Genomic DNA, 25725 nt, shown 5'->3' with positions numbered 1-25725 from the left:
AGGAATTTTAAAGGTACCCTGTGTTTGTTGATTTCCCTGGAGAGGATCCAGAAAGTAGCCAAAATACAGCTACATTTTTTATCTTTGGGGGAAAATGGGAAAAAAGTGCTGCAGATGAAAGCGTCTGGTTTTCCCCTGCAAATGGAATCGACAAAGGGTTTGTGGTGCTGAAATCACCATCTCCCAGCTTTCAGGGACTGACAGACTTTTATCAGAAAACCAAAAACATTTACAGTTTTGGCATTTTACCGGGACATAGCCTACTTTTTCTATTTTGTGTGCTTTCAACCTCCTTCCAGTTAATGGTAAAAATAAGGGGTGGGCGTAGTTCACGAAGTAGCACTACACGTAGCTACGCAAAGTGCACTTCCCCCTACGCGAGCTACACGTAGCACTTCCGGAACTGCGTAGTAGCATGTTCGCACTATGCAAGATGTCATTTTCAATAATTGCACAGTGCGGACAAGCATCTGGCACTGTGCAATCATTGAAAACGGCATCTTGCACAGTGCGAGCTGTACTTTTATGCCGCTTGAGTAGATTTTTATGCAAACTGCAGCTTTCTCAACGCGGACTGCTAGTTTCTCGCGAGCATGTGCGACCACTCGCAATTAGAAACCTGGCCTCCCCGCGTTGAGAATCTCGCCGGGAGGATTATTTTCCATGCTCCCGACCGGCAATTTGATGTTGCTGATCGCGAAGAAGGAAAAAGTCTTGCGAGGATGTCATTTTGCTTGCTCACTGTCACCAACTTGACGTTGAGGACCGTGGGCAAGCAAAAAATGACCGCTGCACTACGCTACGCATGTTTGCACTGTGCTAAGTGCAGTGCGCGTAGTGCGAAGTTGCGCAAACTTCGCAAACTACGCAAGCTTAGCGTAGTGCTTTGCCCAGGGTTAGTAAAAATGGGTATGAAAGCAATAATGGATCTTGGGAAGCTATTCATTTCTGAAAAGTAGACAAAATTCTGAATTCAGCAAGGAGTCATTTGTCTAGATCCTTCAAGGTTATTTATAGAAACGAACTTTTGAAAGCAATATAACGTTAAATCCACAGGACCCTTCTGGTTGTGGGGATATATAGGACTTGTAGGTTCTCCAAGACCCGAGGAACCTAGAGCCAATAACTGAGCAGCGTCTTGCAATGTTTTTTTATTGTTTACCAGGTATATAGCATTTCATTTGGGAAAGTATAAATAGTGAAAAATTGGTATGAAAGACAGCTATGTATTTCTGAAATGGGAACAAAATGTAGAGTTTAGAAACAGTACCTATTTGCACATCTCCGAAATTGTGGGTACCCATGCTAGCATGTGAATTATAGGACATTTTTCAAAGTGATTTATTTTCATACATTGTCTTACATTTGGAAGGCAGAAATGCATCAAAAGAACAGTTACTATACAAGTAAGCGTTTCACCTACGTTTCCTGATAAAAATGGTACCTCACTTGTGTGGGTAGGTCTAGTGCCCGCGACAAGAAACGGCCCAAAACGCAACGTTGACACACCACATTATTACAGTGAAAACTGACCCTTTTTTTGCAAAGTGCCTAGCTGTAGATTTTCCACCCTACCTCTGCCGGCACCTAGGGAAACCTAGTAGACCTATACATTTTTTTAAACTAGACACCCAGAGTAATCCAGGATGGGGTGACTTGTCTGGCTCTCACCAGGTTCTGTTACCCAGAATCCCTTGCAAACCTCAAACTTTTCTTTTTTTAAAACACATATTTTCCTCGCATTTCTGTGATGGAAAGTTCTGGAATCTGCGTGGATCCACAAAATTCCACCCACCCTGCATTTCCCAAAATCTTCTGACAAAAATGGTACCTCACTTGTGTGGGTAGGTCTAGTGCCCGCGACAGGAAATGGCACAAAACACAACGTGGACACACCACATTATTACAGAGAAAACAGACCCTTTTTTTGAAAAGTGCCTATATGTAAATTTTACACCCTAGCCCTGCTGGCAGCTAGGGAAACCTAGCAAACCTATACATTTTTTTAAACTAGACTCCCAGAAGAATCCAGGATGGGGTGACTTGTCTGGCTCTCACCAGGTTCTGTTTCCCAGAATCCCTTCCAAACCTCAAACTTTTTTTTTTTAAAACACACATTTTCCTCACATTTCTGTGATGGAAAGTCCTGGAATCTGCGTGGATCCACAAAGTTCCACCCACCCCGCATTTCCCAAAGTCTTCTGGTAAAAATGGTAACTCACTTCTGTGGGTAGGTCAAGTGCCCGCAACAGGAAATGGCCCAAAACGCAACATGGACAAAGCACATTTTTACAGTGAAAACTGACCCTTTTTTTGGAAATTGCCTAGCTGTAGATTTTGAACCCTAGCTCAGCAGGCACCAAGGGAAACCTAACAAACCTATACATTTTTTAAAACTAGACATCCAGGGGAATCCAGGATGGGGTGCCTCTCACCAGGTTCTGTTACTCAGAATCCCTTGCAAACCTCACATTTCTACGATGGAAAGTTCTGGAATCTGCGTGGATCAACAGAATTCCACCCACCCTGCATTCCCCAAAGTCTTCAGAGAAAAATTGTACCTCATTTGTGTGGGTAGGCATAGTGGCTGCAACAGGAAATGGTCCAAATCGTACTGTGAAGACTTCAAAATTACCTATCATAAAACGACCTGGTTTTGCAGGGGGGGGCCTGGGTTTTTGGCTCTGGGCTCAGCGGCCATCTAGGAAAACCTACCACACCCACACATTTCTAAAAAGTAGACACCCGGGGGAGACCAGTGAGGTATGGCTTGGGTGGATCCCCAAGCATTTTCCTACCTAGAATCCCCTGCAAACCTCAAATTTAGCTGAAAAAAATCACTTTTTCCACACGTCTGTGTGGGATCACCGTTCCTACACAAATGTCCTACCACCTAGCATTTTCCTTGTCTCCTCACTTGTGTGGCTGTCCAATGCAGAATCAGCTACAAAGTTTTTTTTTTAAATGTAGCACTTGGAATTTCTGGTGCTACACCCTTAATCCCTATGTTTTTGGCCCTTCCCAAGTCACAGGCCTCTGGCCCACCCACACAAATGAGGTATCATTTTACTCTGAAATACAAGCGGAACACTGGGTGGTAGGAAATTTGTGCTGGCACAGTGCTCCCACACAGAAATGTGTGGAAAAAGGCGTTTGTTCAGCTAAGTTTGAGGTTTGCAGGGGATTCTGGGTAGGAAAACGTTGTGGAATCCACGCAAGCCATACCTCACCAGGGTGTCTAGTTTTCAGAAATGTGTGGGTTTGGTAGGCTTCCTTAGATGGCCACGAACCTGGAGCCAAAAAGAACAGGTACCCCCCCCCAAAACCAAGCCGTTTTATGATAGGTCATTTTGAAGTCTCCACAGTATGATTTGGTCCAATACCTGTTGCGGCCACTATGCCTACCCACACAAGGGAGGTACCATTTTTCTCTGGAGGCACACTGGGTGGTAGGTAATTTGTGTCGGCCCATTGATCTTACAAATTTCCCACAGAAATATTTGAGAAAATATGATTTTCAGAAAAATTTGAGGTTTGCATGGGATACTGGGTAGGGAAACGTTGGGAGAGCCATGAATGCCATACCTCACTGGACTCCCCAGGGTGACGTCATAACGTCGGAGCAGCGTTGAGGGGAAGGCAGCCTACCGGGTCTTGCAGAAACGGTTGCCGCATTGAGCTGGAAGACAACCCCCAATACCACGCAAAGGCTCATGAGGCCATCTAGCCTTTGCTTATAAGTCTTGTTCTATTAACGCCAATTGGGCGCAACAGATGACTATACTGAAACACTATTAGGAACATTACACCTATAGTTAATTTTAAATATTTTAAATATTTTTTGTAGAGTTCACTTTCACACCTACATCACATGTGAGTAAGGTGAGGAGAGTTGTGCATATCCTCGTCCTGAAGAAGGAGTTTTTACACTCCGAAACATGTCGACGCACTTTCTGAGGTTGATGTACCTTAATACACAGTAGCAACCTCACTTTGCACCCCTTTTAACGATACCAGCCGAGGGCTTCATAAATTCTATTTTTCATCCTACAAGCCAGGTATCTTTTAACTAATCACATTTCACCACCTCACCACTCACATTCAATCACCCTCCACACACCAACACATAGTACACTTCAAGTGCTCCTACTCAGTCGTGAGTCGCAGCACGCCGCATCCCGTAGAGGGGTGCGAAGACCCCAATGATGAAGCATGATACCAAGGGGCCTGTTGGTGTGTGAGGGGTATTCAAAACAACACTGTGTGCTCCCCACCATTGTAGGGACCACTACCACTGCCAGAGTGGATTCCATTTTGTTTATGTAATTTGTCAGGGGAGATTGAATCCACTTTCCCTCTCCGTCCCTCCTTTGTTATACATTTTTACTACTCACACATACCATACAAGCGCCAGTCCACACACACAGCCTGCCAAGCACCAGTCCACGCACACCGCCTGCCAAGCACCAGTCCACACACACCGCCAGCCAAACGTACTCCATACATCCAGCCTGCCAAGCGCCAGTCTAGGCACACTGCCTCCCAAGCGCCAGTCCGCGTACACCACCAGTGAAGCACTACCCTCTCACACTGCCAGCCAAGCGCCAGCCTACACACACCGCCATCACATTTAGGGTTTTTTTATATTTAAAAAAAAGGACACAAACAAATTGTCAATAGATACAAATCTATTAGCACAAAATCTGAAACTAAATACATTGCACTAATGCCAACCTAGAAACGGAACCAACATTTTTAAACAATAGAGACCAGGCAGTTCACTTTACCACTCATGGATGCTCCTAAAAATAATTTTGCATGTGGTACATTCTAAAACAAGCAGGCACACATAGCACAGGGTTAGAAGGACACTCGGGCAGTACATACGAGTCTCTTTCCTCGTACCTCTCCTCCAACACACTCTACATATCCTACTGGGCAAGTCTTTTAAGGGCGTGGGAGGAATGTGATCAGGAAAGTGACACTCTTTCAGTCTAGTCACATCCTCTACCACTCCACCTCAAGAAACACTTGTATGTTATACTACAACAAGGCTGCCTATTACAGACACCTGAAACTTAGCAAAAGTCATCTTTGACTCACGACAACAATACTTAAATACAACAAAAGCATTAAAGTTTGCCAAGCGTAAAAAAAATGAGTAGCCAACTTCTTATACCAAAATGTAAGCCTTACAAAGAGCAGTGTAAGGTTCCAACCTCTGATCCACTCTATCAACACCATCCATGTGCCTATTATAGTCTAAAATGCACACAGGTTTGCGCACTTCAGTAACCAGACCCCAAACAGTCACAAGTGAAGTGCTTTCATCATGAATGGTAGTCAGCATGTAGACATCTCTCCTCTCTGCAAACTTCACAGCTAGAAGTTCCTTGTTACATAACACACTGCACTGACCTGCACAAGCTTTTGACAAACAAGTTATTTTGGGAAACCTTTATGGTTAGAGCAGATTGTGCCACAAGCAACAGTGTACACTTTGGCTAATTCCCTGAACAACAGCACACTAGTGTAGAAGTTATCTACATATAAATGGTGACCTTTGTTAAAAAGTCCTCTACCAAGTTCCCACACAATTTTCTCAGTCACTCCAAAAGTGGACGGACGACCAGGGGGTCAATCCTGGAATCCCTAACAGTGTACACCCTGAAATTAGAGATATATCCAGTCCTATCGTCACACAACATATGTATCTTAATTCCATAGCGTGCCCTCTTGTTAGGAATGTATTGCCTAAAAACCAAGCAGGCCTTGAACAAGACCAAAGACTCATCCACAGTTATTTGTTTCCTTGGGGCATAGATCTCAGAAAATCAATCTACAAAGTGATCAATGACAGGCTGAATCTTAAAAGGCGGTCACAATCAGGGTGATCTTGTGACAACGCTAAACCATTATCGACAAAATGCAGCATCCGAAGCAGAAGAAAATACCTATCATGACTCATGACTGCCAAAAATATAGCTGTTGCCATCAAGGGACTAGTAGACCAATATGAAGACATCAATGGCTTCCTTAGCAAGTCCATCAAAAAAGTTAAACCCAAGAACTCCTTCATCTCTTCCAGATTTGTGGGAGTCCACCGGGTAGCTCTAGAGTGGGGCCTAAGGCTGGCACTGTTGTCCCTCAAAAACTGTTCAGTATACAAATTTGTCTGCTCAACAATCTCTGGAAAAAATACATTGTCCATAAACAACTGAGAACTATTTATAGGCAAAAAGTTGTCAGCAGGTAAATGAAACTCATTTAGAGTAAATAGTACAAAACAAAATTCTCTTACCAAACATATGCAACTAAACAAACTTCAGAACCACCAGTAACAAAACCTCAACCTAGAACAGTCTAAAGTGCAAAAGCCTTGAACTAGAATAAAAAGGAGAAATACATTACAATTACAATTCACAAGAAATTAAACAATTAACATTATAACACTCTATGTCACTACCCAAATGGTCAATCTGCCAGATGGGCCTTCACATAGGGCCAAGAAAAATGGGGGATGATCTTGCCCAAGGGATCGGTGGGGTTTTCTGCCAGGCCGATCGGACCCGCAGGTGGGGCAGGAAACAGCAGACAGAAATTTGCCCCCTTGCAAAATAAATAGATCCCTAGTGCCTAGAAGGGTTTTCTGCCTCCCGCCTAGGGCAGAAAGGTAAAAAAAAGGGGCAGATCCGTCCCTAGGGGGGCAGAAAATACTTAAACATAATTTAACCCCTTGGCAGCTAAGTTTGGCCAAGGGGCCCATTACATGAAAAATAAAATCTCTATTGTATAGTGGGGTTTTCTGCCTCCCCCCAAAAAACATCCAGTAAATGTATTATTATTATTATAATTATATTCTTATATAGCGCCAGATTCGACCCCCGAAGGGGTATCTCCGCGCTTGCCTTGGGAACCCGTCCTGGCTTTTCCCTGTGAGATAGCCCCTACAGGGCATCCCCAAGGTGAAAGCCAGGCATCCCGCCGCGGGGGGCCGTTGTGGAGATTAAGCAAGCTTAATGCCCAGAGTTGCAGAGTGTGAACCCATGATTAGGTCAGGCACCGAAGCGAGAATTATCGAGTCCATGGACATTTGAGCTCAAGACCCTGCCGCGTCAGGAATTGAACCCTGGTCCCGGGTCTGACCTCTGCTTCAGGGTCTGCCTGCTCTAACCAGTGAGCCACACTTCTCCACCTCAGAAACGACCCTTGCCCAAGAGGTTGCTCCCATACACTAAAAACACACTTGCTGGAGCCTACTGGGCAGAAAAGCCAAATCAAACTGGTCGATCTGCCCACAGGGGGGGGCAGAAAAACATCCACAAATTGTGACCCCTTTTGGAAGCAATCCTTGCCCAAGGGGTCGCTACCACACACTAAAAAACACAATCCCTGACATCATGGGATTCTCATGGGGGGTCGGGATGGCATCCACTGCCATCCTTGTTTGTGGGTGCTAGATGGGCTGCCCATCTGGGGAGCGGTTCCATCATGAGCATAGAAGGGCTAAACACGTGGGCTGTGGGTCAGGGGGGTGCACACAAAAGGTAAATGAACAAGGGCCAAGCTACTATCCTTCATAAAAGTAATATTAATAATAATTATTATTTTTTTCTTCGTTTTTCTATTTATTCTTAATTTCCTATTTCTGTAAAAAGTCTGGTTCAACTATGGTCAAGCATCGTGTCTATTTGGTGCCTAGATTTTGATCCTCTCCATTTGCTGTTGTTTCTTTCCCTCCAATACCAGGAATATCCTTAGAAAAAGATTCTGCCCCGATCATGGTATCTGGTGATGTTCATTTAGGTCTGGCTGAAAAGCATTCTAGGGACTCTAATCCACCACCCTACACCCTTGGGGCCTTATCCCACACCACTTCCTTACATCCTGGGGAAGGTGTGCCTCACCACACAATAATGTGTCTCAGGGCCACAAACCCATGGCATGGCATGGCATCCTAGATAAACCTATCACTCTACACTGTATTTCAAGGGTACTTACTGACCTCTATGGACACTTACACACTGAGGGCCTGACTCATAAGGGCAAACTTAGACCTGAAGTCTAAGTTTAGAACTGAAGTCTAAGTTTACACCTGAAGTCTAAGTTTACACCTAAAGTCTATGTTTAGACCTGAAGTCTAAGTTTAGAACTGAAGTCTAAGTTTACACCTGAAGTCTATGTTTAGAGCTAAAGACTAACTTCAGGTCTAAAGTTCAACTTTATACCTGAAGTCTAAGTTTAGACCTGAAGTCTAAGTTTACACCTGAAGTCTAAGGGCTACGATAGGGTGGCGGGCGGACAATGTCCGCCCGCCACCCTATCGTAGAACGGGACCGCCCGCCATAAGGGCGGGGGTCCCGTGGGGGGAATTAGGATGTGCCCGCCACAGTGGCGGGCACATCCTGTAGTTTTTGCATTGTGGCGGGCGGTGCACTCTGCACCGCCCGCCACAATGTAAAAAATGCTGTTTTGCATTTGCATATGCAAAGCGGCAGGCACCGCGCGGTGCCTGCCGCTTTGCATATGCAAATGTGGGGGGTACCATAGGTACCCCCCATGTGCCCCCCAGACAGTGGCGCCAACCTGGGGCCCTGCAGGGGGCCCCTGCAGCAATCACCGCATGCCTTTCCGCCCGATATCGTAATGGGGCCCTAAGTTTAGACCTAAAGTCTAACTTCGGATCTAAAATTAAATTTTAGACCTAAAGTTTAAACTTGAAGTCCAAGTTTAGACTTCAGGACTAAACGTAGACTTCAGGTCTACAGATAGACTTTAGATAAAAGTTTAGACTTCAGGTCTAAGTTTATACTTATGAATCGGGCCTGCTATTTTTTATTACTATTCTTATCCAAGACACTGCATCCTAGGGATGCTACTACGCCACATAGCATCACTGGTGCATTTACCCACAACCCACACCGTACTTTAGGTGGAACGGCCCACCATACTACATTGCAGTGAATGACATTAAATCCTCCATACTGCACAACACTTTACAGATGTCATTATGACACTAATCACCACAGAGCACTGCATCCCAGAGACATCAACTCATGACATCCTAGGGCCCATAATTCACTGTATTTTTAGCAAAGGAAACTTATCTACCACACTGTAGTGCATTATAGGGACACTCAGGACTGGCTCTAAGGCAATGCAACAAGTGCAGCGGCACCTTGCACTAACCTCAGTAGGCGCTGTGTTTAGGAATAACAAGGATTTAAAACACACCTCCTGCAGAGTTCCTTGTGTGTACAGAAGTTCAATCAATAATAAAAATCTCAAGATAACTCTGGTGATCAATTTTCTTTGAGAAACAAATGAAACCACTCAGTTGCAATCTAGTGAGTATATCCTGGGTAAAGCTATCAAAAAGCACCAATGCTTTCATGTTTCTAAAACAGTTATCTTTAACTTCTACCCATTCGCAGAGGAAATACACATGTACAAGATTGTGGCAGATTAGAATTTGAAGAACCATACAGTCTGCCCCTTTCCTGCAAAATACCCCTTCATCACAATTTTAGCCTTAGTTCTTGCTTACTCTGTAAATGTATTTAAACTGATTTAAACTTTGCCAAACAAGCCTAACCTGATTAATGTCTTGAACCTGAATAATACAGTTAAAACAATAGGCCTGATTCACACAGGTATGCTTACGCTTTTGTGTAATTTTATAACTGTCTGCTAATCACACAGGTATTTTACTAGTAATATATTTACCACTGCCCAGTCTCTGCACATAATAAGAAAAAGAAAGGTAGATACTTCTAGTAAAATAACTTTGTGAATAGCAAACAAATAACTTACAAAACGTGTAAATTGGCCTTTGTGAATCAGTCCTCTTGTTCCCATATTTTGATTTAATGCAAGAGGGAAATCTAAGTAGAATTTCTTCTTGACATGATCTATCATCATTAGAATATATGTCTGTATAGTATTCAGAACAGCCAAGCAACTGACATTTTCCATGCTAGCACCATATGCATATCCAAGCTTTGACTCAATTTCTCCAACAGTAATCTTAGTATATTCTTGACATATTGATGTATCTAATCTGCCCATAAATGCTTCCAACTGAAACGTAAGAGAATGAAGGGAAAATCATAATTTTGAACATATTTCTACATATAAAATATCTGGAGTCAATTTCCAATAGATGATCGGGGATCCAATTCAAGTTTAATTAATTGTCTCAAAATATTTGGGAGAGCTTGTTTTAGATGGAAGCACTAGTGTGTTATGGCTCTGGTTGCAGTGCTGGTGCACAGACATAATATCGACTCCAAAATATTGTTAGGACATAATACCGAGTAGTAAATATAGACTGGACAAAATATCGACAGGACAGAATATCGAGTACCAAAATATCGTTTTTAAGGTAAGTGATTTAATATCGACTGTTAAAAATATAGAAAGTTAAAATATCGAAGTATATAATATAGATAGTTAAAAATATCGAATTTTTAATAATATCTAATTTTTATAGTGTATTTTTATGTTATAATATGTGTTAAAAGTGTGTATTTATGTTATAATTAATTTTAATTAATGAATTTTGTTTTTATAATTATTGCGTAAGTTAATTCTGTAGCGGGTTGTGGGTTTATAGGGGAATAGGGTGGGAAGTAATTTAATTATAATTAATTAAATATGTATATGTATTTATTGATAGTAATTTTTAATTAATTGCTAATTAATTTATATTTGTTAATTAATAAAATTTGAATTGGTAATACATTTTAATTAATTGATTAATTGGTAATTATGTAAATTTTACTAATTTATTTTCTGTAGCGGGTTGTGGGTTTATAGGGGAATAGGGTGGGAAGTAATTTATTAATAATTAATTAAATAATTACATTTATTAAAATTTAATTAATTGGAAATAATTGTTAATTATTAAATAATTACTTGTTAATTTTTTATTAATTTGTATTAATAGGTGATCAATTGAAATAATTATTGTTAATTAGTAATTGTAATATATTAATGATTATAATATAGAACATTTTTATTTATTTTGTATTAATTATTAATATATATTCATTTTTAAATTATTAAATAATATATGAAGTATTTACTTTTCCTAATGTTGTATTCTCTGGACTGGGAATAGTAATTTTAACCCTTACGCTATCCAACGTTTTCCCTACTGTTGCACCCACTGGAGTGGGAATAGTAATTTTAACCCCTACGCTATCCAACGCTTTCCCTACTGTTGAACTCATTGTAGTGGGAATAGTAATTTTAACCCCTATGCTATCCAACGCTTTCCCTACTGTTGCACCCTTTGGAGTGGGAATAGTAATTTTAACACCTACGCTATCCAACGCTTTCCCTACTGTTGCATCCACTGGAGTGGGAATAGTAATTTTAACCTCTACGCTATCCAACGCTTTCCCTACTGTTGCACCCACTGGAGTGGGAATAGTAAATTTTACCTCTACGCTATCCAACGTTTTCCCTACTGTTGCACTCACTGGAGTGGGAATAGTAATTTTAACCCCTACGCTATCCAACGCTTTCCCTACGCTTGCACTCTTTGGAGTGGAAATAGTAAATTGTACGTTAATAATATTGGATATTATTAAATTATATTTTGTTACTATATATATGTTTTAACAAATATGATTTTTTTTTAACTTTCATTAATTATTTAATTATTATAAGTTAATTTAAGTATTTTTAAGTATATTTTAGTAATTAATTTTTAATATTAATTTGATTTAACATTGTTTTTAGTAAAGTCGATATTTTTAAAACTATATTTTAGTAAACAATATTTTTAACTCGATATTTTTGTACTTACCTGTTTGTAGATAGAAACTCGATATTTTGACTGTCGATATTTTGTCAACGATATTCTTGATGGTCGATATTCTGTGCCTCGATATTATTTCAGTGATCCTGTAGTGCTAGCTAAGCCTCGTTCTGATCTTATAGTTTTAATCAGGAATCTCTTTCTTACTACAACCAGAGACTTATGGGCCATACCATTAGCTTTATTTAGGAATCTCTGTATCTGAAATGGGGTATACGCTACACCATGGGTGCTCACAAACTTTCTTTTGAGGGCCAAATTTAAAGTGTGGCTTATAGCTGAGGTACGCACCAGAGGGGGTGGGGGTCAGCGGGGATGGGCAGGGTCAGTCGGGTGGGGCTGGAGAAAAAAAACACCACCTTTTCAAAATTAATCAAAGTGGTACTGTTACCTTGTGTGGCTATATAATAACTCCATGGACCCCTGTTTACTGGTTCAGGCACTGTAACCTTGTGTGTCCATATAATAGCTGCACGTACCCCTGATTACTGTTATTTTATTACTATAGACCAGGGAATAACACATCTTTGGGTATTCAGGTGATAGGGTTGTGCTAGGCCCTCTTTGCCTGTGGATATGGAGTACTTAGTACAGTCAGAGACTGTGATTCTGGGATGTATGACATTACCACGCATGCTTTTACATCGCAAGTTTTACAACGTATGCCTTTACAACGCATAGTGTCAAGGGGTGCTGGATAGTGAATAGTTTAATTTACTGTTCCAACTCCAGTCCCTGTGGATAGTACGGAAGGTGTTGGATAGTAAATTAAATCTATTCCCTATCCTAGAGCGCCCCCCAGCGCAATGCGTTGTAATGGTTTGCTTTGTAAAAGTTGCGATGTAAAGGCACTGTGTGGTAAAAGTTGCGTTGTAAAGGATGTTTCCCGTGATTGTGTCCTAAGCCTCAGCCCAGTCCCTGGGAAGGCACAGGATTCTTTTCCATAGTGCATGCAGTTGTGTAATATTCCATACCTCATTCCTTGGGATCGTGGAGTATTTCTACCCCCAGTGCGGGCATTATTCAACATGTTTCCCTATCAGTGAATGGGAATTCATCACCTGCAGTTTTGCAGTAATGTTTACATCAGATTAAATGTCTGTGCAATAATTCTATACTTATTACCCTGGATTGTACAGTTTTTAATACAATCAGTACAGCTGATTGTGTCACAGGCCACAGTTCAGTGGCTGTAATTGTGCATTATTCATTTCATTTAATCGGTGTGTACATTTGTTCATTATTCAATATCTAGCTGCCTGGGTTTGTGCGGTGTTTATTAACATAGTGCCTGGGCATTTGAAGTATTCCTACCCACTGTGTGTGGTTATGAAGTCTTACTTACCTTTTATTTTCTAGTATTTTTATTTTATCTTCATCACTTACTATTGTACAGAAACCACATTTTCCTGGGCTGTGGGGTAGTGCACATTTTATTACTACAGCACATGCTATTGGACAGCATTTGCCACCCTCAGATCCTGGATTCCTCCTCTATTCTGACCCTCTGTGCCCAAGATGGTGCAGTATGAATTACATTAATTCACCAGTTGCACGGTATCCATTGCCAATACTAAGTGAATGGAGAAGTATTCCTTAATTTAGACTGTTTAAGCGCTTCCCTTTAATGTGAGGAGGCAAAAATCATTACCCTTGCCTTATGAAAAGCGTTTGGGAAATTATGCTTTTCAGAATAAGGGTGTTGTACTTCTTGACCCAAGGAGAACTTTTTGAGATCGGTACATAATTCTCACATCATCTGCACATCATGTGATAGTGTGGTTTTTTGTTGATCTTTGGGGGAAATGTTCTGGCCCTTATTATTGGGGGATCATAAATATACAAAGAGAACTAAAATGAGGGGTGAGAAACTCGATTATTAGTTGAGGGGGGTAGAAGCCCCACTCAAATTATAAAAACAATTCTTGTCAGGGTGAACTACAAAAAATCTCTAAAATACCTGTTCTTAGCCATCTGGTAGATTAGCACAGAAGCACTCAGTCTTAACTTAGTGGTGATTTATGCAGTACACAAAAGTAACATAGTGAAAACACAACCCAAGAAAAATCCCACAACAATTCAAAAACATAGAGTGTTGATAAATAAAATGACACCATCACAAATCTAAATCAGTAGAGCCAGATTGATGAATTTTTAAAGTGTTTAGTAGTACAATAGCACCAGAAAGAACAAAGCTCTAACCTCAGGGATTTGGTTTTGAGAGACAGGGCCAAAGTCTCAACGTAACACTGACTACGATGGATCATGGGACGGCTACCGGCACCAGGTGTGCCCTGTCTTAAATTTACTTCGGACTTGGAAAATGTCTTGAATATTTTCTGGATAAGATGCAGGGCCAGGCAGCAGGCTATGGCCGAGAGAAGTTATCAACACTGGGGAGTGCTTCATGAAGTCTCGGTGAAGACGTCAACTACGGCTGGAAATGTTCTGAGTGGGAAAAGCCGAGTTTTTATGCCGAAGAAGACTTTGTCAGAGAGGGGGGTGCTGTTCACTGTTAAGCCTGGTTAAGATTTCTACCTTCAGACTTAGAAGTTTTTCTGGAGCTCGGATTTCCTCAGAAGGACGAGGCTGCAGGCTGTAGAAGAACTGGTTTCCATGACGCCCGATACCATCATTGAGAGGTCCAGCTAAAAGAGATTTGCTTCTGCAGAAAAGAATGAAGCGGTAGATGCAGCGAAGTCAACCCCACTTCCCCACTTTGTCCGATCAGCTTATAGGTAGTACCCTGTACCAAGCAGGTTCTCAAACCTGAATTTATTGAGTTTCTAAGTTGCAGCTTTTGGGGTTAGTATCACCATTACCACCTCCAAGGGTCCAGGGCCTGGCAAGCACCGCTTTGGGGGGTGGGGGTGGTCGGACTTCACAGAAGAGGCTAAAACAGGGTTTAAGGCAGGTCCAGTTGGTACTGGTCAGGTGCAAAAAGGCCTCTAGAATCCTCCTGTGCCCCTGTAACTTGCATGGGAGACTAGCCACCGAGTCACTCTGGTGGCCATGTGGTCAAAGGAACAGGTCCAGTCTTTCTTCCTCATGCAACGGGGCAGTCCTCCAAGTAGCAGGGCAGCAGGGCAGTCTTTCTTCTGAGTCTTCCACAAGGTAATTATATTTAGGGCCTGGAAGTGCCACCTTTAATCCCCAGTGCCAGGCTTTGAGTGGGGGCATGCCCTTTTGTCCCACCTTCCTCCTTCCTAAGCTTGGCTCTAAAGTGTCTAGGGTGACAATATTAAGGGTAAGCCTGGTTGCAGGTTCCTTTTTGTGTGGTAGAGGCCAAGCCCTTTCAAGTGTAAGTGGAGCTCGGTACAGCCCCTCCCCATCACCCATACTTTCACACTTAGGCTTTCGTTCTTTCTCTGTTTGGCAGAAATACACAAACCACAACAGCAGAGTCATGTGACACAGGATACTGGCAGAAAGGCACAGATGATTTGAGCACTAACATGCAGCTTTCCAAAAGTAGCCTTTTCATAATTTTACCTAAAATCCTACTATACCATTAAAGAGGTTTTTAAATTACAATCCAAAAGAGACCGAGAATAATTTTTCTATCTGCTCCCAACCTAATGTAAGGAAACCTAGTGTTAATCTATGAGGGAACAGTGAAAAACACCTTTAGGAGTAAAACTAAAACCCACACGTCTCACTTTTTGAATATCATACACCCTGCCCTAGGAGTTTTTAACGGAAACTTTAGGGTTGACTTATAAGTATTTAAAATGAATGTTTAGGCCAGCAAAATGTTTATTTTGCTAGCTCAAAATGGCAGTTTTTACATCTGCACTGTGGGCTTCAGTGGCAGTTTTAAAGTGCTTCCTTAAATGTTGTCAAAATTATAATGCAGGCCCACTAGCTGAATTTAATTTACAGGAGCCCCTAGGTACAGACAGCACCATTTACAAGGGACTAACATGTGAGCTAAATGTGAAAATTAGATGTAGGCCAGTTTTATCATGGTTTTGGGGAAAGGGCAGACACACTTTAGCATTGGTTAGCAGTGCTAAAGTGAAGAGAGCCCTAAAGTCAACAAAAGCAAAATCAGCTAAATAGGAGGGGTGACGGCAAAACGTTTGGGGGACTACCACCCAAGGGTGTCTGGTCTAACATGGGGCCGATATGCAATCCTGCTTAACTCCATTTTTTGTGTTAACTCTTCTTGAGAAAGCTCTATATGCACCCATGAGAATTCAACACCATGTATTGTTGTAAATATCATGTCATGTCTTCCCCCTTATAAAGGTCTCAGTTCAATTCTACGTCTTTGAATTCCTCTTCTTAGAATGACATGTGATTGTTAATTAATTCATCAGACATGAATATGTGTGATCAAATCAATTGTACATTCTTTTTCATAATGCTCTATTCCCGCACACATAATAATCAAACTTGAATGAATATATTTGTATTATGTAATCATTGCTTCTGATCAGCATTATATTTCATAGCCATTTATTAAATGATAGAGTCATAGAAGGCTGTAAGCTGCACGCTATATGTGCTGTCTTTCCAAGAGAACATTGCCTGGCGGGGTGAAAATATTGAAAAGAGTCTTACACTTACACCCCTCTATATTCAATATTCATTTTAAAAGTTTTCAACAAACCCTGGGATAATCTACAAAAACGAAACAATGGGCCTAATTATTAGTGGATCATTCCATCCCATCCCTTGCGTAAACCCTTGCTTACACACAGGACAGAATTATGAGTTTGGTTTTATTTAATGCATCCAATAATTCTCGGAGGCATTAAATAACCCAATATTCATTACATTTAGCCAGATCAAATCTGCCAAATTTTACAAAGAAACACATATGGTATTTATTGTATTGTGCAGGTATGGGTGCATTAAACACTCATAAACTCATAATCGGTGTTACTGATTGCACAAGATAAATGTTGTACCCCGTGGTATTATTTTTCAGAGGTGATAAATGACACCTCAACTCATATTCAAGCCATTCGATTGCTAAAAGTCGGATAGGACTTCACCAGATAACAGAAGGACGGAGGCAGGGACAAGGTAGGCTTTTATTGTTAATGTGCTGCTAATGTTGTGGAGGTGAAGTTTTGCTAAAGCCTTGTGTGATGATGCTACAGTACCTAGTGTTTAAAGGTTATTTGCCTTTCTTGAGGTGTACATGGTTGAAATCACTTCTGCTTACCATGGGTTGCTCTTCCACAGCAAAGCAATATTATTTAATTTTTAGCAATAATCATGTAACACAAGGGAATTTATAATGACAATAAGATTATGTATGTTTGTTGTAATTGCCCACTGGGGCTGAATATGCATTTATCATATTTGTGGATATGAGTACATATTCCCTGTGTCTGGAAAAATCAAATTAACATTGGCCACTGGGGCTTGATTGTTGTGCAGTTAAATGGATACAGCATTCCAAGTACCTTTGATAAAAATTCAGATTTTGAGTCGCAGGACAATCTTACTGATGTTTGGGGATTTAATTTTGATAACTACATTGTTTTATATGATCAAAATATTTCCTTTATACATCATGGGGATTGGTATGTAACACTGTGATTGAAACTTTGCAATGTAGGCATCATTTATTACATGAATTGTGATGTTTGGTATCATAATTATTTTACAATTTGCTTTTCCACTAAAAAAATCTAATATTTTCGTACTTGGAACCACCATGTTATTATTTAGAGCAGCACTTGGTTTTTTATGTGTGTCTGTTTTTTCTGTGTTTATCTTATCACCGTGTATTTGTATGGGAAACTAATACACCACTTGAGCCGAAATGCGTTGCATGGGATTGTGTATTTATATAGATGATTCGTTTATTATATGGAATGGAATAGCAAAGGCATTTGAAGCAAACTTTACAAGCATCAATAATAATGACTTGGGTCTCAAATTTACTACATTGTGGATGAGAGAAGTAACAATGCTTTGGATATTAGCGTCTCTGGAGAGAATGGCAAGTTGGAAACTCCACTAAGCTCCAGTTTTCATCCACAACCTCTGCTGCAGACAGTTCCATGTGGGGAATGTTTTAGACTTAAAAGAAACTGCTCTATGAGTTAGGATTTGAAAACAATTGTCAGCAAACAGAGACAGCTACAGCCATCAAGTTAACCTGAAAGGAGATTAGAGAAAAATATTAAAAACAAGGCTGTACACGCTAATCACAAAAAATGAAATCAATGATGGGAAATCAAAGGATAATAGCATAAGATTGATATTAGTGTACAGCAAATAAAGAGAATTTTGTTAAAAACACTGGAGTTTGCTACCACATGATCCTGCCTTGCACGAAAAACTGAAACTCGCTGTCTCAATCACATTCAGGAAACCATCTCCCCCTAAATATAAAGTAATCCAAAGTCACTATGAAGCAAAACCGAAGAAGACATGGTATAGCAGATCAAAGATTGGTTTCAACAAATGCATGACATGCAAAGCATGCAAAATAGGCAAAAATATGAAAGAAATCAAGGACAAGAAAGGGAACATCATCAAAATCCTACAGAGAATAACGTGAGACAACTCATGTTGTCTACATTCTTGAATGCAAGTGTGGCCTAAGATATACGGGCAGTACCATCTGCCCACTGAAGGGGCAAATATTAGAACATGTAAGAGCAATTGAGATCAGAGATCCTTCATATGCAATTACCAAACATTTAATGAAGGAACATGAAGGGGTACCTGGAAAGAAGCTGAATCCTAATGGATTGAGCCTGTAAAGAATGATGAACGAGGCTGTGACAGAGGGGCCGATTCACACAACTAACTTAAGACAAAATCCTAAAGTTAATACTTTTGGTATTCACAGAAGGCATTTAGTAGTAGTAAAGTTAGGATTTTGTCTTACGTTTGACTTAAGTTTGACTTCAGAGAGACTGAAGACAGACTTAAGACAGACTTAAGACAAACTTAAGACAGGCTTAAGACAGACCTAAAACAGACTTAAGACAGACTTAAGACAAAATACTAACTTAAGTCTGTCCTAAGTCTGTCTTGAGTCCGTCTTAAGTAAGTCTTAGGTTTGTCTTAAGTCAAACTTAAGACAAAATCCTAACTTTACTATAACTAAATGCCTTCTGTGAATACCAAAAGTAGTACGTTTAGGAGTTTTTTCTTAAGTTAGTTCTGTGAATCGGGCCCAGAGTTCAGAGGCTGAGACGATGAGAATCACAATATATTGTGAGACTTGAAATTAAGACCTCATTTGGGCTCAACAATGATGACGAATTGCACATCCATCTGGAATAATATCTGGAAAATTATCATATAAGTGGAAGCTTCACTGCAGGCACCAGAGCATAACTTGAATCTAAGGATCACATGACAGACTAACAGCAATACCTCACCAAGAGGGTAATACGTTGGAAAATTCAGAACTAGTCTAATCAACTGGTGTTAAGATAAATCTTCACAAACATCTAATCAGAGGAAAATCGTTTGAACCACTTGTACTGAATGCCTAAGATGTCACAAGAATACTTTAAGCAGAGGTTGTTCCTCAGGTGAGGAGGGTGCGTGCTGGCGGACGTTCCTTTGGTACTTTAGCAGCCAAACTCTGGAACATGCTACCTTTTCATATTCGTGGAATGGATAACTATTTGTCATTTCATAAGGCAATCAAAACGTACCTCTTTCCTCTGACCTAGGCTTTCCCTTTGGTAGCTTTGCAGTTTTCTGCTATCAGCGCAGGGACGCCCCTTTGCTGGGGCAGCTGTGCACGGTATAACAGAACATATCATGTTCATAAAATCTGATTTTACTTTACAGTTCCAAATGTTTCCATCTAAATTGTTTTCTATGCAGTTGGGTAATACTACAATTCCCAGAATGCTTCAATATGAGCATGATGCATGTGAATCAGAAAACCGAAAAAAAGGCATACCAACCATGACCAAGACCAAGGGGGGTCGCAACGCGTTGGCTGATACTGCTGTTATCGATGTGATAAGCTAAATAAATGAGGAGAACTTTACCGCCTGAGTGCCTTTGATTTCCTTGGATACAAATATGTGATGGAGGTCTGACCTTTCAGAAGCAAGCACCAGCAACCAGAGCTCGCCATACTGCATACCCCATTTGTCAAGGATAGCAATATATATATATGGCTCAGTGGACTAATGCGACCCCTCAGGGGCCTGTCTTCGACCTCATGGTCGCAGGTTGAAATCACAGCGGGTCCACTCAGCCTTTCATCCATCTGAGGTTAATAAAATGAGTACGATTGAGTTGGGTAACAATAAACATCTGCTATTCAGCGCCAATATACCTATGGCTGAACACGTGCTATACAAATACACGTTATGTTACATATATATATATATATATATCAGTGATGCCACAGAACATGTTATATGTGAGGTCATAAGCAGTGCATGATGGGGGCATACGTTATAGTTAGCTCTGCTAACAATAACTGATGAATTTCTGTGTTTTTTTGTTCAGAATGTTAATGTTATCACTGAAGTATTCAGCTCACTATAATGTTACTTTGACCATTGTTTATTTTCAACAAATGTCTAGTTCTTTTTTTATGTAAAGTAATATTTTATTACCGTACTGAAAGCCAGCCCCTTCTGCGCACACCCTTTGGCTGTGTTTTTTGGAGGGCAGGGGGCCAGCCCCCTAGTCTAATTAGGCCCATTAGGCCCTGGGGATCCCCCCCCCCCCAGAGTAATATGCTTTTAAAGAGGCCCCTCCCCGAGCCTTAGTAAGCTCTGGGACACAATAACCCAGGGCCTTTTCTTCTTTAAAGGGGAGGGTGACTAAGTGGTCTCCCTTCCTGAGCCTTAATAGGTCCTGGTAACCCCATCCCCAGAACTGTTTTCTTTAAAAAGGAGAGTGGGTGCTGCACACCCCACAGCCTATTTTGGCCCCAAGGGCCCCATCCGCAGGGGCCCAATGTGATAAGTGTGGTAATTGAGGGGAGGGGAACCACACAGCCCCCCCTCCCTGAGCCTTAAAATGTCCCTGGATCCCCATTTTCTAGAGCCATGTTTTTTTTAAAGGGGAGAGGGGCACACCTTGAAAATGCCCCAGGCCTAGACACTGCATTGTGCGAAACACATGTCGGCTGGTCATTATTTTCTCAAATCTAGCCAAGCACTGTTACAAAGTCTGGAAATCATTAAGGATGACAAGATTAATAACTTACTTCACAGCAACACAATGACTCACAGACTTCTGTATTTATTTTAATTCAATTGGAATGTATCATTGGATCTACATACCATTTATGACTAACCTATACCAAGAGTTACTGCTCAATAAAAATTGCTAGCCTTTAGTATTGCGCTATGTTGAAGGAGCAGGGGAGGAAGTCAGCAGCTTTAAATTCACAGTTAGGTTTCATGAAGAGAAAGTGCCAGCACATCATCTTAAGCCTATATACAGGAAGCAAGTGACGTGCAAGGAAGGCCCTTTAAATTAGATTCAAAAGAGAGAGTTGTAATCAACTGTAAAGCCAATGGCCAAAGTTGCCCATAGTCCCACTGGCAAAATCTTAAAAATCATACACAAATGCAGGTACAATTTATTAGATGTGCCAGTGACTTGATTTATGCCCCCATACAAAGGGCAACATTTACATAATCGATGATAACCCTGGTGATCTGCTTTCGGGCAGAGAACAAATCACCAGGGGTGGACATCTCCTTATGATAAAGTATAGGGAAAAATGTAAAAGTTTTTAAAAAGTTAGCAAAAATGATTTTGTAGATAATAAGTAATGTAATTATTTTAAATATTTTATTTGAATGTAGAAAAAAAAAAACACCTCCATAACTATAAACGCAATTTGTATGTAAATATTTAATCAATTTAAATACATTGAATAAAATGTAAATTATTTTTTAAAGATGTTTTCAATAAAAAAGACATTAAAATGTTTATATTTAATTATTATGTACTATTAAACACTTTGTGCCCGATTCTGATCTCGGTCATAAGGGCTCTGAATTCGTTTTTGGTTTTACTTAAACCGATCTGGAGCCCTTGTTTCCGACCGACTCGTTCCCAATTCTGAACGACCAAGTACAATGCCTGGAAACCCTTAGCGCTAACCGAATCAGTTCCGGTAGGCCTACGGTGCGTTCCAGCCCTCCGGAGCTGAATCGTACAGCTCTATGGAGTAGGTTTTCCAAGCGAGCAAGTACGATGAACAATTTGGACAGCCTTTACGATTCATTTTGCCCAGATCGAAAAGGCTGCCGGAATCAGTTTTTAGGCGCCTGTAGCAGGCCCCACTTCACCTGGGCCCTCCGATTCATGCCCGTGGGGGTACCCATGGATACCCCCTTTCGGACCATGCACAGTGTGGCAGGCACCAAGGGGTGCCGGCCACAGGGTGCACGATGATCCCCAACCATCCCTTTTGGCAATGGGAGCCTGTGTACGTGTTCGGTACACAGGCTCCCATTGAAGTAAATGAGAGTCCTACCCAAACGTATCCAGAAGCATTCAAATGCATCGTACTTGTTCGATTGGACTCCCCTCCTGATCCGTGTCATACCGAAAGCATTCAGGAAATGAGTCATACGGTTTGCTTTCCGATTGAGATCCGAACCGGGCCCTGTGTATAGACTTAATTTAAATTGCTGTATTTGTTTTTTTACTAAAGGTACATTTACTTTCAAATGTAAAATAAATTATTAAAATACATTCAAATAAACAATTTGTTTATTCATGTGTTTTTGCATGTAATTAAGTTTATATATATTTTTAAGAATTCTAAATAAATTATTACAAATATTTATTTTATTGTTATTTCTTATAGGGTGTTATTTTAATTCACTACCCCCATTATTTTATATGGGAGGGTGTTGCAGTATGAGTGGCTGGCCATGTGTGGTGCTGTACTTACTTGAGGTCAGAGATGGAGTATATTTCCAATTTTGGATTCTTTTGGCTGCAGTAACCTTAAAAGCGCAGTTTATAAATAGCAGTAGTCTTGTTTTTTGTGTTTGGTTGCATATCCTTCTCTAACACCCTCCAAAGCTCTTTTGTAATCCCCCCAACACCTGCCAACACCCCTCCCCTTGAGTAATAAATGCTCCCCATTTTCCAGGCACTCTTTCCGTTGCTCCCACATCTGCTACTAAATGTGTAGTGATCTCAGCAGTCGCGGCCGAGATGTCCCCACAGAAAAGACAGAAGAATCTGGGGTTTCCTAGTACCCAAGCAGTACTATCGTAGTACTTCTAAAGATACATAAACTAATGCAGTTTGTGACTAGGCCACTAAATGGGGGACCGTTTTTTGGGTAGAGGACCCCTGTTACTTCATTATTTATTTTGAAGAAATAAAGCAGTAGTAAGCTCTAAACTCTTTGATGTGAAATATGACAAAAACTGTAAGTACTTCACCTGTGCCATTGGCAAGGACGTCATTTAGGGATCTCCAGAAGTCACAGTTGGCCTTTGTGACCCAGGGTGCTGTCTTTGTGATCCTTGGGCTCAGAGATGGCAAACTCAGTGCCAAGAACACAAAGGCAGCTTACTCTCGTTGTGGTAGGGGCTCCACATTCTTTGTTGTTTGCTATTTTAATAGGGAATGGAGGTCTATTTTTTACTATTTAAAATTGGAAAGAGACCTTCACAGAAAGCAGAGGTACATAAACAAAGGTTTTTAAATGTAATTTGTATGAGTGCTTGCGAGCGAGAAAGCGTACATGTGTGAGACCGTGTGTGAGTATGTATGTGTGTGTGCAAATAAAAAGAAGTGAGAACCAGTGACAAGTAGCGAGTGCGACTGAGTGTCAGAAAGTGAGTAAGAGGGAGTCAGAGTGAGTGACAGTAAGGGTTGCTGAGAGGGAAGGTGGATGAGTTTGAACAAATGAGTAGGAATGGGTGTAAGGTAGTCTTAGCAAGTGTGAGTGTGACTGAGTAAGTGACAGTGACCCCCTGTAAGTGGAAATGAATGGCTTTGATTTTCACTAAGTATGAGTGTGAATGAAGAAGTGAAAGTGAGTGTGATTTAATATAAGTGAGAGTGAGTAAGAATGAGGTGTTATGGAAGCATCCATGACAATAGTGGCGTTAATTATTGTACTAATGGGAGCCAATGGGAAACTACTGGCACTCTAGAGTTACTTCTTGGCATATGGGGCATCTATGGAAAAAAAGTTGGTGCTGACATACTTGATGAAACTCTTGGCATAGGAAGCATCTACGGCAAAATGTTGATAGCACATTAGAGGTAATTTGTGTCATCAGGGGGTACAACCATGGCATATAGTAGGGAGGCAAGCATGGCAAAATGCTGGCCCTTGCATACTGGGGATAATTTGTTTCATAAGGGTAAGCCATGACATGGAGAACAATAATAGCACACTTTTGGTACATACTTTTGGGCATAAGAGGCACACATGGCATGTGAGGTACACCCGGGACACAAGGCTGGCCCTGGCACAGTGGAGGTGATTTTTCACATATGAGTGCACCCATAATAGATTGAAAAACAATGGGGCCAACTCCTGGGGAGAGTCAGGTTTTATAGGCTTTGCACACCATGAAAGAACTTGAATATATTAATGAATTTCCTTTCAGAGACTATGGATTTTGATTACATGTATGTTTATTTTGTGGTTTAAAATGCACTATGACCACATTTTGTATCAAGTGTACTCAGGGGGCGACCCACCTGAACCTCCCTAGAAGAAGTCTGGCTCACTCGCTTCGCACATCAGCTACGATTCAGGGGTTTCCACCCACTGTCAATGGTCATGTCAGCACCCTAACATAGGTGGAATCGGAAACAGACATTTGACTGTGTTGCTTGTGTCGTTATATTGATCACACGGATATTATGGAAATTCAGCAGTATCAATGATCTGATGTCATCAGGGTTAAGGTCATCCAGCATCACCCCTTAGAAACCTTCAGAGTTATCGGTCATATGATGTCACTTCCTGTGATTTCATTAAGGTCAAAGTGTATGCGTGGTCAAATTCTCTATCCCTGCCATTTTGGTGAATTGATATGCATGGCCAATGACATGAGTGCAGGCGGAACCTGCCCTTGGCTCTGGACACAGAAAGATGTTTTTCCAAAGTGTTGCTGCTGACATGAGAGGATACAGTGAGTGTTTATAATGCAGATGGAGCCCCCTGTCATTTAATGCGTTCCGCCTCTGCCCGCTTCATTTATTTTGTACAAACATTTGACGGCCTCTGCATATTGGGAAACACAGGGCTCCGTTGGCGGCTCTTTGATTGGATATTAATTATTGATACAGAGGACTATTTCATGTTAAATGTAGAAGTGAATGGCAGGGTTTGCGACGTGTTTGTTTTTAATGAGCCCTTCGGTCAAGGATGCGCCGCGGTTGGATCTCCAGGCATATGTGGGGTATGTAGGGAGCGTGGCATATCAGGTACGGTAACAGCTATGTATTGTGCTGTATTATTCGTATAGTGCTTCAAAGCTCTTCATTGTACGGATAGCACGCTGAGAGGGTGCCTTGTTGTCAGTAGTGTGTTTGCTGTGATCCTATGTGGGAAGTGTTTTGGTGTTTGTTTGGCATGAGTGGCCAGAGAGGTGCTCTGATGGTGGCAGCGCCTAGCAGGGTGGTAGAGGAGGAGGAGTGAGAGATAGGTGCACAAAGATAGGAGACAAGAGGAAAGAGACAGGGAAAGAGGCAAAGGTCTGTCTGGATGGTCTGCGTTACAGGTGGTCTATTCTGGAGGAGGGCGGACTAGAAACATATAGACAGCTCCATAGCACAAGCCCAGGTAGAGGAGTCATGGACCACTCACGATGGTGACATGCGCTAGGCAGAGATGCTGTTGACTGAGAAAAACGATGCCAAAGGGACAAGGATGAAAGTTGGCTACATAAGAGGGTGTCCTGTACCTTTGAAAGCAGGTACACTGCCTCCTGGACCCACATTAT

The sequence above is a fragment of the Lissotriton vulgaris genome, chromosome 6 (genome assembly GCF_964263255.1).
Source record: "Lissotriton vulgaris chromosome 6, aLisVul1.2, whole genome shotgun sequence".
In the NCBI taxonomy this organism is placed as follows: domain Eukaryota; kingdom Metazoa; phylum Chordata; class Amphibia; order Caudata; family Salamandridae; genus Lissotriton; species Lissotriton vulgaris.
This window is presented reverse-complemented; position numbering follows the sequence as displayed.